The sequence below is a fragment of the Phyllobates terribilis genome, unplaced genomic scaffold, assembly GCF_046119375.1.
Source record: "Phyllobates terribilis strain yellow unplaced genomic scaffold, ASM4611937v1 Scaffold_5__5_contigs__length_657084704, whole genome shotgun sequence".
NCBI lineage: Eukaryota > Metazoa > Chordata > Amphibia > Anura > Dendrobatidae > Phyllobates > Phyllobates terribilis.
The window spans coordinates 66,110,191-66,126,643 of record NW_027362765.1 but is presented as its reverse complement, the minus strand read 5'-3'; the positions used below and the strand labels follow the sequence as shown (position 1 = coordinate 66,126,643).

The following is a 16,453-nucleotide window of genomic DNA, read 5'->3' as shown; positions in this document are numbered from 1 at the left end:
AACCGAGTAGTAGTGGCGTACCTAAACCACCAGGGGGGTACACGGTCCCATTCTCTAATGCAGGTGGCAGAGATCATCTTTCGCTTAGCCAAGAGGAACTTACAATCCCTATCAGCCCTACACATAAAAGGGATAGAAAATCGCACCGCAGACTTTGAATCGGACACAGCTAAAGCAGGGCGAATGGGAGTTAAGTCAGTCAGTCTTTCGGCAGATTGTACAAATGTGGGGTCGTCCCGCCATAGATCTGTTCGCCAACAATCAGAACAAGAAAACACATCTTTTTGCTCCCTAGACCCCAAAGGGAACCCCATAGCCGTGGATGCCTTCACGATCCCGTGGAGTTACCCTCTAGCTTACGCTTTTCCTCTGACCGCTCTGATTCCAGCTGTTCTGAGGAAAATTAGGGGAGAGAAAGCGAGGGTAATTTTGATAGCCCCCTTTTGGCCAAAGAGGGCATGGTTTTCATGGCTGAGGAGGTTATCAATCTCCGACCCATGGGTTCTTCCGGAGCTTCCGGACCTTCTTTCTCAGGGTCCGGTTCTCCATCCTCGGGCTTCAAGCTTACACTTGACAGCCTGGAATTTGAGAGGGCTCTTCTGAAGGACAAAGGTTTCTCCCCAAATCTTATCACCACACTACTTCAAAGTAGAAAACCAGTCACCACCAAACTGTATGGGAAAACCTGGAAGAAATTCCTTTCAGTCTCAGGTTCCAGGTTGGGTGGGGAGGTTCCATTGACAGCTATCCTGGAATTTTTACAGAGGGGTTTGGAGCAGGGCCTAGCCACAAGTACCTTAAAAGTTCAAGTTGCAGCCCTGGGAGCGCTCTACAATTTTGACCTAGCTAGGGATAGATGGGTATCTAGGTTTATTAAAGCATCAGCTAGATCCCGACACATCCCATCCTGAAATACTACACCCTGGGATTTAAACTTGGTCCTTTCAGCTTTAACGGAGGCCCCTTTTGAACCTCTGTTGGAAGCATCCCTAAAAATTCTGTCCCTAAAAACAGCACTCTTGGTAGCTCTCACATCCACACGTAGGGTTAGTGATATTCAGGCCTTATCGGCAGGCCCCCCCTTCACTCAAATCTTGGAGGATAGGGTTACTCTGAAAACTGACCCTGCCTATCTACCAAAAGTGGCGTCAAGATTTCACAGGTCCCAGGAAATCACCCTCCCTTCTTTCTGCCCTAACCCATGGAACACGAAAGAGAAGGTCTTGCATACACTAGCCTAATCCGATACCTAGAGGCAACACAAGAGTGTAAGCAGGATAGTTCTCTCTTTGTTTGCTTTCAGGGCCCTCGTAAGGGGAAGAAAGCTTCTAAGGGCACGCTGGCCAGATGGGTATCGTACTCCTCACGTGGGGAAGCTGACCCGGAGAAACTGAAGGCCCACTCAACAAGAGCGGTGGCAGCCTCCTGGGCGGAGAAGGCCGGTGCTACGATACAGCAGATATGTAGAGCGGCAACCTGGTCTTCCCCCTCTACCTTCTTCAATCACTACCGGCTAGACTTAACCTCTTCTTCAGACCTTACTTTCGGGAGAAGGGTGCTGGAAGCTGTGACCCCCCCCTAATGAGTCACTTCTCTGTAATTCTCTCCATGGTGCCGTCATGGGGGAAGGAGAAAGACGTAGTTACTTACAGGTAACGGGATTTCTCAGAGCCCATGAGGGCACCCGTACATTCCCTCCCTTCACGTGTGGGTGCGCACACTTATTAGTTACTTGTTGTAGCCACATGGTGTCTCTGACGAGGTCTTAAATTGTTAAATTTTGTGTTACTAACCTGGTGGTCCTCTCATGCTCTGTAAACAACTGATGCAGGAGAGAGGTACTGCCCTTTTATGTGTAGGTTTCCTGTCCTTGAAAGGCTCTGAGAAATCCCATTACCGCTAAGTAACTACGTCTTTTTTAGCGTGGATTCTGTATATGATTTTTTGGCCTAATTATTTAGGATTGAGGATATTGGTGTAGTTTAACAAAGATAAGCAAAATAAGAGAACCACAAACTTCTTTGGCAATCTGTTATGTAGATTTGTGGTTCTTTTATTTTACTTATCCTTGTAGCTTATTTCTATCCCATGTGTGTATATCTAGTTGTATGCATTAAACCTTTGGTTCAATGCTCTATACTAAATATTGTACCCTCTAGTGGCTAATGCTGGTAATGCTCTCTTGGTTTTTGGTCTTATTCTGACTACACTCCTGACCTGTATTACTATTCTCTTGTTTTTCCACTGGGTTAATCAATCTGTTTTTTGGTCAATTCCATATAAGCTGTACTGAATAATATTATATCTGCTCCAATGCATTACTATGCAGTTTATTCTGCTATTGTCAGCAATGACCGTGGTTATGAGATATTAGATGATTATATAGATATGTAATGTATATGGAATGCTTGTTTGTTATTTTGTATCTGTTCACACATTGTTCCTTCTGTATTTCACTTATTTTATACACAGTATATCTGAAGGAGGTGTAAACTGAGACCGAAATGTCATATGTTCACTGTGATTGCAAATAAATCATCTATTTTTTACATCAATTGAGTGCCAAGTTCTTCATAGATATTATACTACGGATTTGGCTCCTACATGTGCACCTGTTGTCAGGAGGAGTGCCCTTCTCTACTATTACTTTACCCTGGAACCCTTGAGGAGATCAAACAGCTCAGAAATGAGAGGCAGAGGCTATTAATTTTTTATCATTATCTGATTTAGTCCCCTATAGTAGATACAGGGTCAAAGCGAACCGTCCTTTTTCTTTACAAAGAAGAATCCCTCTCCAGCCAGGGAGGAGGATTTCTGGATAAATAAATAAATAGCCAGATTCTCCTTAATATACTCGGACACGGCTCCGATCTTGGCCTGCAACAGGGGGTAGATTCAGCCTCGTGGAGGTGATGTGTCTGGAAGGAGATCAATAGGACAGTCATACTGCCTATGAAGTGGTAGCGTCTCAACTTACTATTTGTCGAAGACGTTGGTGTACACCCAATACGGTGCCGGCAAGCCACAAAGGTTAGATGGAGAAGCCAGGGGACGAAGTGGACGAATGGGAACCAAACAGCTTTCGTGGCATTCCTGACCCCAACGAAGTACTTCTCCAGATCTCCAGTCCAAAACAGTCTCACGTCTCCGCAACCAAGGCAAACCCAATAGCAGAGGGTGAAACAGGCCAGGCAGCACTTGGAGAGGAATCTTCTCAGAGTGTAGCATCCCTACCCGAAGTTCCACGGGCTCGGTATTGAACTGAATGGTCCCGGATAGGGGCTTTCCATCCACCGATGAAACCGCTAACGGATCTTGCAGATGCTTATGCTGCACGACAATGGACTGCTGGATAAAATTCCCTGCGGAACCAGGGTCCAGGTAGGCTGACTCAACTAAACGACTGTTGCCGCAGGAGACCAATAATGTCAAAGTCAGGAAAGGAGTGGAGTGATTCTTGCCCAGGGTAGCCTCTCCAACAGACTCTAGGCACTGGATTTTCCCATTTTTTTGAGACCGGATCGGATCAGGTGTTTGGGACTGCCATAATAAAAACATGTTCCCTCTGTGTGACGATTCTCCTGACGATGTTTAGCCACTTTCACCTGGTCAATCTGCCTAGACTCAGGAGGAAGAACCGCAGCCGGGGCTTGCTGGATAATCGGCCTCTGGAAGGAAGGGGCTAGGCTCACAGCTCTTCTCTTGCTGTTCACCACCTTGGATGACTCCTGGAACCTGATGTCTATCAGAGTGGCCAGAGACACTAGGTCATCCAATGAGGTGGCTAAGTCATGACTGGCCAGCTCATCTTTGATTCTCCCAGGAAGGCCCTCCCAAAAGGTAGCACCAGAGCCTTGTTTTCCAAGGGAGTTCAGATGAGAGAGTGCGTAAACGTACAGCGTACTGGCCCACTGTTAGGTTCCCCTGACGCAGTCAGAAGAGCGAAGAGGACGCACAGCTGGGCTCATCAAAGACCCTCCGGAAGGCCTCTAGGAAAGATTGAAGGCTGGTCACAAGAGGATCCTCACTTTCCCATGGGGGATTGAGCCACACCAGAGCTTCACCAGTGAGATGTGACATGATGAAGGCCACTTTGGCCCTGTCTGAAGCAAACTGATGGGCCAAAAGCTCGAAGTGTATCATGCACTGATTTATAAACCCTCAACATAAAGCAGGTTCCCCGTCATAGCATGGAGGAGCAGTCAGTCATTACGCAAAGCCGGGTAAAGCACTGACAGACTGTTGAGATGCCACCGAAGTTGTTGCCGCTTGGGTAGAGGCGGGTGCGGATGGAGTCATCAGCGTATTCAGGCTGGAGTTCACAGTCCGCAGAAAAGACAGGATTGTTTACTGTTGGGATTTCTGGCAGATGACCTCGCAGGTGAGCGATGGATGGAGCCTGGGAGCCAGCGGATTCCATGTCCTGTGCAAACTGTTACACACTGGGTGGTGGGACCTAGGTGCCATGGAAACCCCAGAGGGGCGTAACTAGAAGCCTTGATGACTCCATGTCCCTAGGGAAGACGAGGGAGGCATACAATGTGCTACTCTGGGACTGCCCTTGGGTGGATGGCAGCTGATTCCCAAAGAGACAGAAGGCAGACACAGGCGGGTTGGCACTCCAGATGGACAGGCAGGTAAATGGAGATACGTCCGGTGGGACCTGAGATCTAAAGAGTGTTTAGGAAACAAACCTACACGTTGTACAGGCACCTTCGTGTTGGAGGAGGTGTCTTAAATAGGCAGTGTCCTCTAGCCATTGGCCAGGGACTCTTTAGGACGGCACGCTCGTGCCCTAAGCACAGTTCATGCGCGTATCTCGAGCAGACTGTCAGGACTCAAGCACAGCAGCTCTGGTGCACCAGGTGGTCGCTCTTCTCATTGAGCTATTCAGCTTGCTGGATAGTTCCTGGCTAACTTAGATTCTTATATCTGTATTGTTTCTGTGCAGCTCCACCCTATGTTGTTCCTGATTGGCTTCATCCTGATTGAACACCCTATTTAAACCTGGCCTGGCACCTCCTTCCCTTGTGAGATTGAGCTCCTAGCCTCTAGTCAAGCTCTTTCTTCTCCTGCTGCTTCATACAAATTATACTGCTTACCTGTGTTCCAATTCCTGGCTTCCCTGACAACGCTACTTGCTGAACCCTTCCAGTTATACTGATTACCTGTGTACCAATTCCTGGCTTCTTTGAATACGTTACCTACCAGTGCTTCTTCTAGTGATTGCAATATCACTACCCCAACCTAGGTCAATTCCTAACAGAATAATCTCGCACACAATATGGAATCTGTTGCAGCCACCCTGAGACAACAAATTGCTGAACTTCAGAATTTTGGTGCCACGTACCAAGGAAAATTTTCAAAGTTGCAAACACATCTTTTGGGTCAGAAAATATAAATTATTGATTTGCAGATGCAACTTCTGGATTTGCGCAACTCATGCTCAGAATCAAACACACGCATTCCACTACCTGCAATGTTCACTGGGGATCGTCATCATTACCATGGATTCCTTAATCAATGTTGTATCTATTTCCTGATGCATCCTTCTCAGTTTACAAGCAACAGGCAAAAGGTGCTATTCATCATTAACCCCTTTCTGACATCTGGCGTAATAATAAGTACCTGGGCCTTATGGACCAGGTACGGATTATTACGCCCTGGCGATCGCTCCCGCACAGAGGCTGTGCTGGCACGATTGCTGTCGGGTGTCAGCTGATTCTAACAGCTGACACCCGGTACTATGTGCCAGGAGTGGTCCCACACCGGTCTCGGCACACTAACCCCCTGAAATGCTGTGATCAAAGTCTATTACAGCATTTCTGGGGCAAGCAAAGGTAAGAGCGCCCCTCTTACCTTGTATCGGCGACCTCGTCCTGTGAGCACGGAGTCACGATCTTTGCCATGGTGACCCGATGTCGTCATGATGACATCCGGGTCACCAAACATCAGGAACTTGGGTAGATCGTGCTCATTGCACGTTCTACCTAACTTGTGTCTGCAGGGCTGACAGCCTACATAGCACAGAGATCCTGCTGCTTCTATGTGCATTGCAAGTGATCAGCCTGCAAAAATGAAGTCCCATAGTGAGACAAAGTATAATAGTGCAAAAAAGTGTCAGTAAGTGAAAAAAAATTGTAAAAAAATGAAAAAATAATCCAAAATAATAAAAATCTATTGTATCCTTAAATAAATATTATGAAAAAAAAAACAATAAAAGTACACATATTTGGTATCGCGGCATCTGTAACCACCTGACCTATAAACCTGTCCCACTAGTTAACCCCTTTAGTGAACACTGTAAAAATAAAAAACGAAGCAAAAAACGATGCTTTATCATAATACCGCCAAACAAAAAATGGAATAAAACACAATCAAAAAGACGATTATAAATAAAAATGGTACCGCTGAAAACGTCATCTTGTCCCGCAAAAAATAAGCTACCATATAGCATCATCAGCTGAAAAGTAAAAAAAATATAGCTCTCAGAATAAAGTGATGCAAAAAAAATTCTTTCTATAAAAATTTTTGTGTAAAAGCGTCAAAACATAAAAAAAAAGATATAAAGGTGGTACCGCTGTAAACATACTGACTCCAAAGACATACTGATAGGGAATCTAGATTGTGAGCCCCAATGGGGACAGCGACGATAATGTATGTAAAGCGCTGCGGAATATGTTAGCGCTATATAAAAAAAATAAAGAAGAAGAAGACTGACCTGAAGAATAATACTGCCGTATCAATTTTACCACACGCGGAACAGCATAAACAAAAAAGCAATTCCTGAATTGTTGGTTTTTGTTTATTCTGCCTCCCAAAAATCAGAATAGAAAGTGATCAAAAAATGTCACGTGCCTGAAAATGGTAGAAATAAAAACATCAACTTGTCCCGCAAAAAATAAGCGATGACTACGTTGGTTGAAATATGAAAAAATTATTGCTCTCAAAATATGCCGATTCAAAAACTAGTCTTTGCAACCAAAAAAAAGGTTTTTTTTAGCGTCTGACAGCTGTCAATCATAAAAACCCGATATAAATCTGGTATCACCAACCCGAAAGATAAAGTCGTCTAATCACTTAAACCGCACAAGGAACGGCGTAAAAAATAAACGCTTGGGTTAGGGTTGTGCTAGGGTTAGGGTTGCGTTGGGGTTGGGATTTTTTCAAAAGTAAAAAAAAATTACAACGATATGGCGAATTGTGTTGAGCGCAAGTGCTCGCTACTTGAGTTTGCATCGGGTGCTTGGGTATGCACCAAGTATTGCGTATGCAAACTGAAGTAGCGAGCACTTGCGCTCAAGACTAATGACAACTTGTTCAATATAATGACCTAATGTTATCAAATTCTGTGTCATACCTTTTGGGTTCAAAATGTTCACTACACAGCTTGATAAAATCCTTGAGGGGTCTAGTTTCAAAAATGGGGTCAGTTGTGGGCAGTTTCTACTGTTTAGGCACATCAGGGGCTCCGCAAACGCGACATTGTGTTCGCTAATTATTCAAGCAAATTTTACATTCAAAAAGTAAAATGTCACTCCTTCCCTAACGAGCCGTGCGCCCAAACAGTGGTTTTCTCCCACATATGGGGTATCGGCTTACTCAGGAGAAACTGAACAACATATTGCATGGTGTAATTTCTCCTGTTACCCTTATGAAAATGCAAAATTGGGGGCTGAAAAGCATCTTTGTGGGAAAAATGTGTAAATTTTATTTTTACACCTCAATGTTATAAACTTTTCTGCTGTGTGCCCAAACAGTGGTTTTCTCCCACATATGGGGTATCGGCGTGCTCAGGAGAAATTGCAAAACAAATGTTGGGGTCCATTTTATCCTGTTACACTTGCGAAAAAAAAAATTGGGTCTTAAGTAACATTTTTGTGAAAAAAAGCTAAATGTTAATTTTTTTCTTATACATTCCAAAAATTCCTGTGAAGCACCTGAAGAGTTAATAAACTTCTTGAATGTGGTTTTGAGCACCTTGAGGGGTGCAGTTTTTAGAATGGTGTCACTTTTGGGTATTTTCTGCCATAAAGGCCCCTCAAAGTCACTCAAATGTGATGTGGTCCCTAAAAAAATGGTTTTGTAAATTTTGTTGGAAAAAGTAGAAATCGCTGGTCAAATTTTAACCTTTATAACTTCTCAACAAAAAAAAAAAATTTGGTTCTAAAATTGTGCTGATATAAAGTAGACATGTGGGAAATGTTATTCATTTAACTATTTTGTGTGACATATCTCTCTGATTTAAGGGCATGAAAATTCACATTTTGAAAATTGCGAATTTTTCAAAATTTTCACCAAATTTCCATTATTTTCACAAATAAACGCAAGTGATATCGAAGAAATTTTACCACTATCATGAAGTACATGTCATGAAAAAACAATCTCAGAATCAGGGGGATCCGTTGAAGCGTTCCAGAGTTATTACCTCATAAAGTGACAGTGGTCAGAATATTAAAAATTGGCCTGGTCATTAACGTGTAAACCACCTTCGGGGATAAAGGGGTTAACCTCTTAATGACTGGGCCATTTTCCGTTTTTGCGTATTCGTTTTTTGCTCCCTGTCTTCCCAGAGCCATAACTTTTTTATTTTTGTGGCCGTGTGAGGGCTTATTTTTTGCGGGACAAGTTGTACTTTTTAACGACATCACTGGTTTTATCATATCGTGTACTGGAAAACGGGAAAAAAAATCCAAGTGCAGTGAAATTGCAAAAAAAAATGCAATTCCATGGTTGTTCTTTGAGGTTTTTTTTTACTGAATGCTAAAACTGACCTGCCATTATTATTCTCCAGGTCATTACAAGTTCATAGCTACTAAACATGTAAACATGTACAGGTTCTTTTTTCTTTATGGGTGAAAAAAAAAATCGAAAGTATGCTTAAAAAAAAAAAATTCCATGACCCGTAGCGTCTCCAATTATTGGGACCTGGGTCTGGGTGAGGGCCTATTACTTTGTACGCTGAGTTGTCGTTTTTATTGATACCATTTTGGGGTAGATCTGATGTTTTGATCGCCCGTTATTGCATTTTATTGCAATGTTGTGGCCACCAAAAAAATGTAATTCTGGCGTTTTGAATTTTTTTCCTTATGCCGTTTACTGATCTGATTAATTTTTTTTATATTTATAGATCGGGCGATTCTGAACATGGCGATATCAAATATGTGTATGTGAGCTTTTTTTATTTTTATTTTATTTATTTTGAATGGGGTGATGGGTGATTTTAAACTTTTTTAAAAACATTTTTTTTTACTTTTTGCATGCTTCAATAGTCTCCATGGTAGACTTGAACCTACAATTGTCTGATCGCCTCTGCTACACACAGGCAATGATTAGATCACCTGTGTGCAGCAGAAATGCTCAACTGCCATGAGCACCGACCGCTGGGCGGCGCTCATAGTAATCTGGCAATGACAACCGTAGGAGTCTCCTGCAGACTTCGGGTTGTCATGCCAACCCTTTAGCGACCCGCGATCATGTGACGGGGTCGCCAATGTGCGGAGCCAACGACGCGCTTCTTGGAAGCGCAAGTTAAATGCTGCTGTCAGAAATTGACAGCGGCATTTAACTAGTTAACAGCCGCGGGTGGATGGCTATTCCACCAGCATCTGTTGCGGGCACATGTCAACTGTATAGATCAAATACACGTCGGTAAGGTCTTAAGCTGCTGATCCACAAGCTCCAGTGATGTCACTGGCAGAATTTCATGTTGAAACGCCGGCGTCTCTGCTTTCTGCCTCTCTTTCCAGGCAGAGATGCTGATTCGCTTACCGCTGCGGCCCCCGACCGAAGTGTCCTGCTCCTCATTCTTTCCCTCTTTCTTTGTCTGTGTTAAGAACTGACCTGGGTTGGAGTAGTGATATCGCAACTACTAGAGGCAGCACAGGTAGGTAGCGTAGTGAGGGAAACCAGGAATCGTTACATAGGTAAGCAGTATAATTTGTATGAAACAGCAGGAGAAGGGAGCACTTGACTAGAGGCTAGGAGCTCAATAATCTTGCAAGGGAAGGAGATGCCAGGCTAGTTTTATCTAGGGTGTTCAATCAGGATGAAGCCAATCAGGAACAACATAGGGTGGAGCTGAACAGAAACAATACAGATATAAGAATCTAAGTTAGCCAGGAACTATCCAGCAAGCTGAATATCTCAGTGAGAAGAGCTACCGCCTGGTGCACCACAGCTGCTGGGTTTGGGTCCTGATAGTAGTCCACTCCTTCCAGGATGTCCTCTGGACATCTCATGCGCTGGTTTCTCCGCATGTTTCTGATGAAAGTCTTTTGTAAGCCTGGGTGCATGGACATTACAGTCCGGCTCCCAAAAATTATCTTCTGGTCTATAACCCTTCCATTGCACCAAATAATGCAATCTTCCCCTAAATTTTTTAGAGTCCAGAATTTTATCCATGATGTACTCTTCCTCACCATGGATTATTTCTGGTGGAGGAGTTCTTCCTGGAAATGGGTTCTCACTGAATGGTTCGAGCAAGGATACAAGGAACACAGGGTGAATTTTCAGCCTGTTAAGGAGTTGTAAACGCAAGCAAGGTGGTTAATTTGTGCAGAAATTTGAAAAGGTGCCATGAATTTTTCACCCAATTTCGACGACGGTATGTTGTTTTCAGGTTTTTTGTACAATGCCAAACCTTGTCACCGACCTGAAGGGTAGGAGGGGCTTTGCGATGTTTATCTGCTGTTTTTTTTATAGTCTTCTTGAATGTTCTCTAGCAGCTCGATTTAGTTCTTTCTGCGCTTCCTGCAACTTTGTCAATCTGTCAGTAACAGCAGGAACTGAAGTACTGAATGGAAGATTGGGAATAAATACTGGATTCAAGCCATAATTTGTAAAAAAAAAAAAAAATGGATTTTGGGTTGTAGAACTGTATTTGGAGTTATTATAGGCAAATTCTGCTGTTGGTAAATAGTCCACCTAGTCATCCTGCAGGTAAGAAATAAAACAGCGCAGGTATTGTTAGAGCGTTTGGTTAGTCCTTTACGTCTGGCCATTGGATTGCGGATGGAAAGCAGTAGTCAGATTGACAGTAACTCCTACAGCTGTACAGAAACTTTTCCAAAATTGTGATGTAAACTGAACACCTCTATCAGAAATTACATTGTTAGGAATTCCATGCAGCCTGAATATCTCTCTGACCATTAGTTCTGCGGTTTGTTCAGCGTTAGAAATCCCTTTAGTTGGAATAAAATGAGCCATCTTTGTGAGCCGATCTACCACAACAAGGATAACAGTCATTTCTTTAGATGGAGGTAGTTCCACGATATAATCAATTGAGATTGATCCCCAAGGCCTGGATGGAACTGGAGTTGGTTGAAGGAGCCCTAAAGGAGAAGATCCTGGCATCTTATTCCGTGCACATGTTAAACAGGAGGAAACATATTTTATCACATCCCTCCCTACAATTAAGCCACCAAAAAGAAAGGAGCAGTAGTTTTTGAGTTTTCATGACTCCAGGGTGTCCTAGAAGTTTAGAATCATGGACAATCTTGAGGACTTCCAGTAGGACAGATTCAGGAACATATATTTGGTGCTTCTGCATCCAAAACCCATTTTTAAAAGAAAGATCAATATCAATAACTTTGGTTTTCTTTATGAGTGAAGTAATTGGCAGAATGAGTTTTGAAAAGTTTTAATGAATCTTCTATAGAAATTTGCAAATATTATAAAGTGCTGGAGGTCTTTTAAAATTCTTGGGGTAGGTCAGTCAACTACTGCTGTGATCTTACTGGGATCCATGCTCAGACCTTCTGGGAAGACAATGTATCCCACAAATTGAGTCCTAGTCTGATTAAATTTACATTTTTCAAGTTTGATATAGAGATGGTTCTCCTGTAGACATTCTAGGACTAACTGGACATGCCAGAAATACTCCTCCAAGGTGTTTGAAAATATAAGAATGTCATTGAGATAAACAACAACAAAAAATCGATCCAAGAACAAAAAATCGATCCAAGAACGCTTGAAAAACAACATTAATGAAGTGCTGAAAGGTGGCAGGGGCATTGCTAAGGCCGAACGGCATAACCAGGTATTCAAAATGTCAATATCTCTAGTTCTAAAGGCAGTTTTCCACTCATCTCCCGGGCAAATTCGTATGAGAATATAAGCCCCTCTTGGATCAAGTTTGGTAAAAATCTTGGTAGAACGTAGTCTCTCCAGCAACTCAGGAACAAAGGGGAGTGGGTTTTTGATGGTAAACTTATTTAATTCTCTGTTATTAAAAAAGGGCCATAGAGTCCTTTTTTTCTACAAAAAAAACAAGAGTGCTCCAGCTGGCAAAGAAGGTTGAATGAAGCCTTTCTCTAAGTTTTCATCTATGTACTCCTTGTAGTTCCTTCAATTCTGGTTCAAAGAGATTGTAAATTCGCCCAAACGGAATGGATGCTCCAGGAAGTAATTCAATGGGATAGTCATAAGAACGACGAGGAGGCAGTTGATTGGCTTTCTTCTTATTGGAGACCTCAATGAACTGCTGATATTGAGGTAGTAGTTTATCATTATTCTGATGAGAAATCTCAGATACTTGAATTTGTTTAATAGGTAAATTAACGTGGCAATTGTTCTTACAGTACTCAGAGGGAAAGGTAATGGTCTTCAATGCCCAGTTGATAGAAGGGTTATGGGTTGAGAACCAGGTAATTCCTAGAATACTGGGACATTTTGGAGCAGAAATAGGATGAAAACTAATGGTTTCATGATGATTTGGTTCCATACAGATTTCAAGTTCAATTGTCTCATGAGTAACAGGTCCAGAAGAAAAAAGAGATCTATTCACAGTTTCCATATTGATTGGCATGGATTTAGTCCTACTTGCAATGTTAAGTGTGAGTTGTAAATTCATGAAATTCCCTCCTGCTCCAGAATCTAACATAGCAGAACATTGTATTTTTTGGCTCCCAATTATGACCTGCAGAGGAATGACAAAATGAGACGATGGGGATTGCTCGTTGCCTTTATTACAGATGAGATGGTCTGCATAACTGGATCTAGTTGTTCAGACAGGTCTAAATCGCCTGCAGTTTTGGCATTGGTGAAGGCTATAGTCCATTTATTAGGACAGTTAATGACAAAATGTCCAGAGTTCCCACAATAGAAGCATAAATTCTCAGTACATCGCCTCTCCTTCTCTACTGCAGAGAGAGGTTTTCAGATGACCTCAATTTGCATAGGTTCAGGCACAGTTTCCATTTCCTGTTGATTTTTTAATGCAGATTGAGTAAAGGAATAGTTGGGGTTATTTTGAAATACTCGCAGTCTTTCCTTTCTTCGTTCATGTGACTCGAGCACCCGCGATGCTCAGTGCATACCCGAGCACCCGATGGAAACTCAAGTAGCAAGCACTTGCGCTCAACACTATTTGCCATATCGTCATAATTTTTTTATTTATCATTTTTTTTTCATAATATTTATTTATCGGTACAATATATATATTTTTGGATTATTTTTTTCAATTTTTTAAATATTTTTACAATTTTTTTTTTCACTTTCTGACACTTTTTTTTTTACACTTTTAGACTTTGTCCCACTATGGGACTTTCATTTTTTGCAGGCTGACCTCTTGCAGCAGCAAGTTAGGTCATCCCCTATGCTATGCAGGCTGTCAGAACTGCAGACACAAGTTAGGGTATGTGCACACAATCAGTAATCGCTGTGGATTGGACGCAGCGCACTTGTGCTGCGTGCAATCCGCAGCGACCAGATGTTATAGCATAGTGGATGGGATTTCAAGAAATTCCATGCCCACTATGCATCTCTGTGCACCTGCGTATCACCCGCCGACACGGACATGCGTGGCGCAGCATGTCAATTTCTCTTGCGGAGTCGCAAGTCTCCACAAGAGAAATTAGATCAATACAATGTATTGATTGCGGTGAATCCGCATGGTTCAATGAACACATGCAGATTGACCTACGTGCAATGCTATAGATGCAGCATAAAATATGCTGCATTCAAAGCGCTGCCTCCACAGAACGTCTGGACATACCTTTAGATAGATCGTGTGCAGTGCACAATCTATCTAACTTGCTGGTGCCTGGTGACATGGATGTTGTCATGACAACATCGGGTCACCATGGCAACTCTTGGGACCCCGTGTTCATCGCATGGGTTCTCCAATCCAAGGTAAGGGTGGGGGTGCTTTTGCCTGCCGCGGAAATGCTGTGATCGACTTTGATTGCAGCATTTCGGGGCTTAATTGGGTTAATTTGCTGGGAGTGGTGTCGGGACAGCTCCTGGCACATAGTACCGGGTGTCAGCTGTCAAAATCAGGTGACACCTGGCGGCGATCGCACCAGCACAGCCCCTGTGCAGGCACGATCGCCGAGGCATAATAATACAAACCTGGTCATTAAGTCCCAGGGCGCAGGTAAGTATTATTACGCCCTGTGTCATAAAGGGGTTAAAGCACCTGTCTGTCTATAATGTAAAGGTTGTGAGTTCAAGAACAGGAGAATCAGAGAAAAAAAGTTTTTTGTAATTGATTATTATTTTTAATACATTAATAGGAACAAAAAAAAAATCTTTTTCTTCACCTCAGTATACAGGAACCATAAAAAACATTATTAGAGAGCAGTAAAGTTTGGGGTCCGTACCGAACACCTACTGTTCGGGCACGGACACCGAACATGGACTTCACCAGGAAGTCCCGCATAATTTTCATAAATAGAGAGAAAGCCGACCAACTGAGGGCTGATATTACTAGCCAGGGAAGGGGCCATTAGCCAACGAGGTTTCCTGGCTATTAATAACAGCCCACAGTTCTTAGCAGCCTGGTTGGGAACATAGCCTCAATGACCGGTGGTGAACTCAGACATCACCGCTAGTCACTGAGACTGAGCTCGCAGCAGCTCATTCTTCAGTTGTTTTCAGCCAGGACAGTCGCATCTTCGCACCCTCCAGGTTGAAAACTATTTATCCAAGACTTGGATTAAGGCATGGGACAGAACTTCGGACAGGTGAGGGATATTGTTATTTTTGTTTTCTTACAGGAGACAAGGGCATCAGGGATTAGGTGTTAGGTGAGTATACACTACCATTCAAAAGTTTGGGGTCATTTAGAAATTTCATTATTTTTGAAAGAAAGGCACATTTTTTTTCAATGAAGCTAACATTAAATGAATCATAAATACACTCTATACATTGTTAATGTGGTAAATGACTATTCTAGCTGCAAACGTCTTGTTTTTATTGCAATATCTACATAGGTGTATAGAGGCCCGTTTCCAACAACCACCACTCCAGTGTTTTAATGGTACATTGTGTTTGCTAACTGTGTAAGAAGGCTAATGGATCTTTAGAAAACCCTAGAAAACCCTTGCACAAGTATGTTAGCCCAGCTGAAAACGGTTTGCTGATTTGAGAAGCTATAAAATTGACCTTCCTTTGAGCTAGTTAAGATTCTGGAGCATTACATTTGTTTGTTCTATGAAACTCTCAAAATGGCCAGAAAAAGAGAACTTTCATGTGAAACTCGACAGTCTATTCTTGTTCTTAGAAATGAAGGCTATTCTATGCGTGAAGTCAGGGGCGGAACTACCGCCCGTGCAGCCGGTTCATTGAACGGGGGCCCCGAGGGAGAGGGGGCCCCTCCAGCCTCCAGCAGGGCCGCCATCAGGGCATGACTGCCCTGACTCCAGTATGGGGCCCGGCCGGTAGGGGCCCCCTCGGGGGCCCCCCTCTTGTGCGTCTCTCTCCTCATGGGGCCCCCGGCCCCATGCTATGCGCCGGATCCGGGACATTTCAGCGCTGAGCTGCGCTGTTGCAGCAGCGCCTCCATGATTCCCCTGACTTCCGGTCATGTGACGGTGCCGTCACATGGCCGGAAGTCAGGAGAACCTGCTGTCAGTGATTTGGACGAGCGCCAGGATTCTGCAGGGATCGCATGGGGGTAAGTATAACAAGTTTTATTTTTTTTAAAATACAATTAACTAGGAGTGGAGAGATGGGAGATGAACATGTGTGTGTGTGTGTGTGTGGGGGGGAGATGGGAGATGCACATGTGTGTGTGGGGGGGGGGATGGGAGATGCACATGTGTGTGGGGGGGAGATGGGAGATGCACATGTGTGTGGGGGGGGATGGGAGATGCACATGTGTGTGGGGGGGAGATGGGAGATGCACATGTGTGTGGGGGGGAGATGGGAGATGCACATGTGTGTGGGGGGGAGATGGGAGATGCACATGTGTGTGGGGGGGAGATGGGAGATGCACATGTGTGTGTGGGGGGAGATGGGAGATGCACATGTGTGGGGGGGGAGATGGGAGATGCACATGTGTGGGGGGGGAGATGGGAGATGCACATGTGGTGGGGGGGGATGGGAGATGCACATGTGGTGGGGGGGGGAGATGGGAGATGCACATGTGGGGGGGGATGAGAGAGGTGCACATGTGGTGGAGGGGGATGAGAGAGGTGCACATGTGGTGGAGGGGGATGAGGGAGGGGCA

General features: G+C 43.7%; 2 protein-coding genes across 2 annotated transcripts in view; one reads left to right on the top strand and one right to left on the bottom strand.

The window, feature by feature from the left end:
• The window catches only part of LOC141270719 (uncharacterized), a 477,393-nt gene that overhangs the window by 380,315 nt on the left and 80,625 nt on the right, over positions 1-16,453 (bottom strand). The window lies entirely within an intron of this gene.
• LOC141270771 (uncharacterized) overlaps positions 1-16,453 on the top strand; it is a 129,401-nt gene that overhangs the window by 88,751 nt on the left and 24,197 nt on the right. The window lies entirely within an intron of this gene.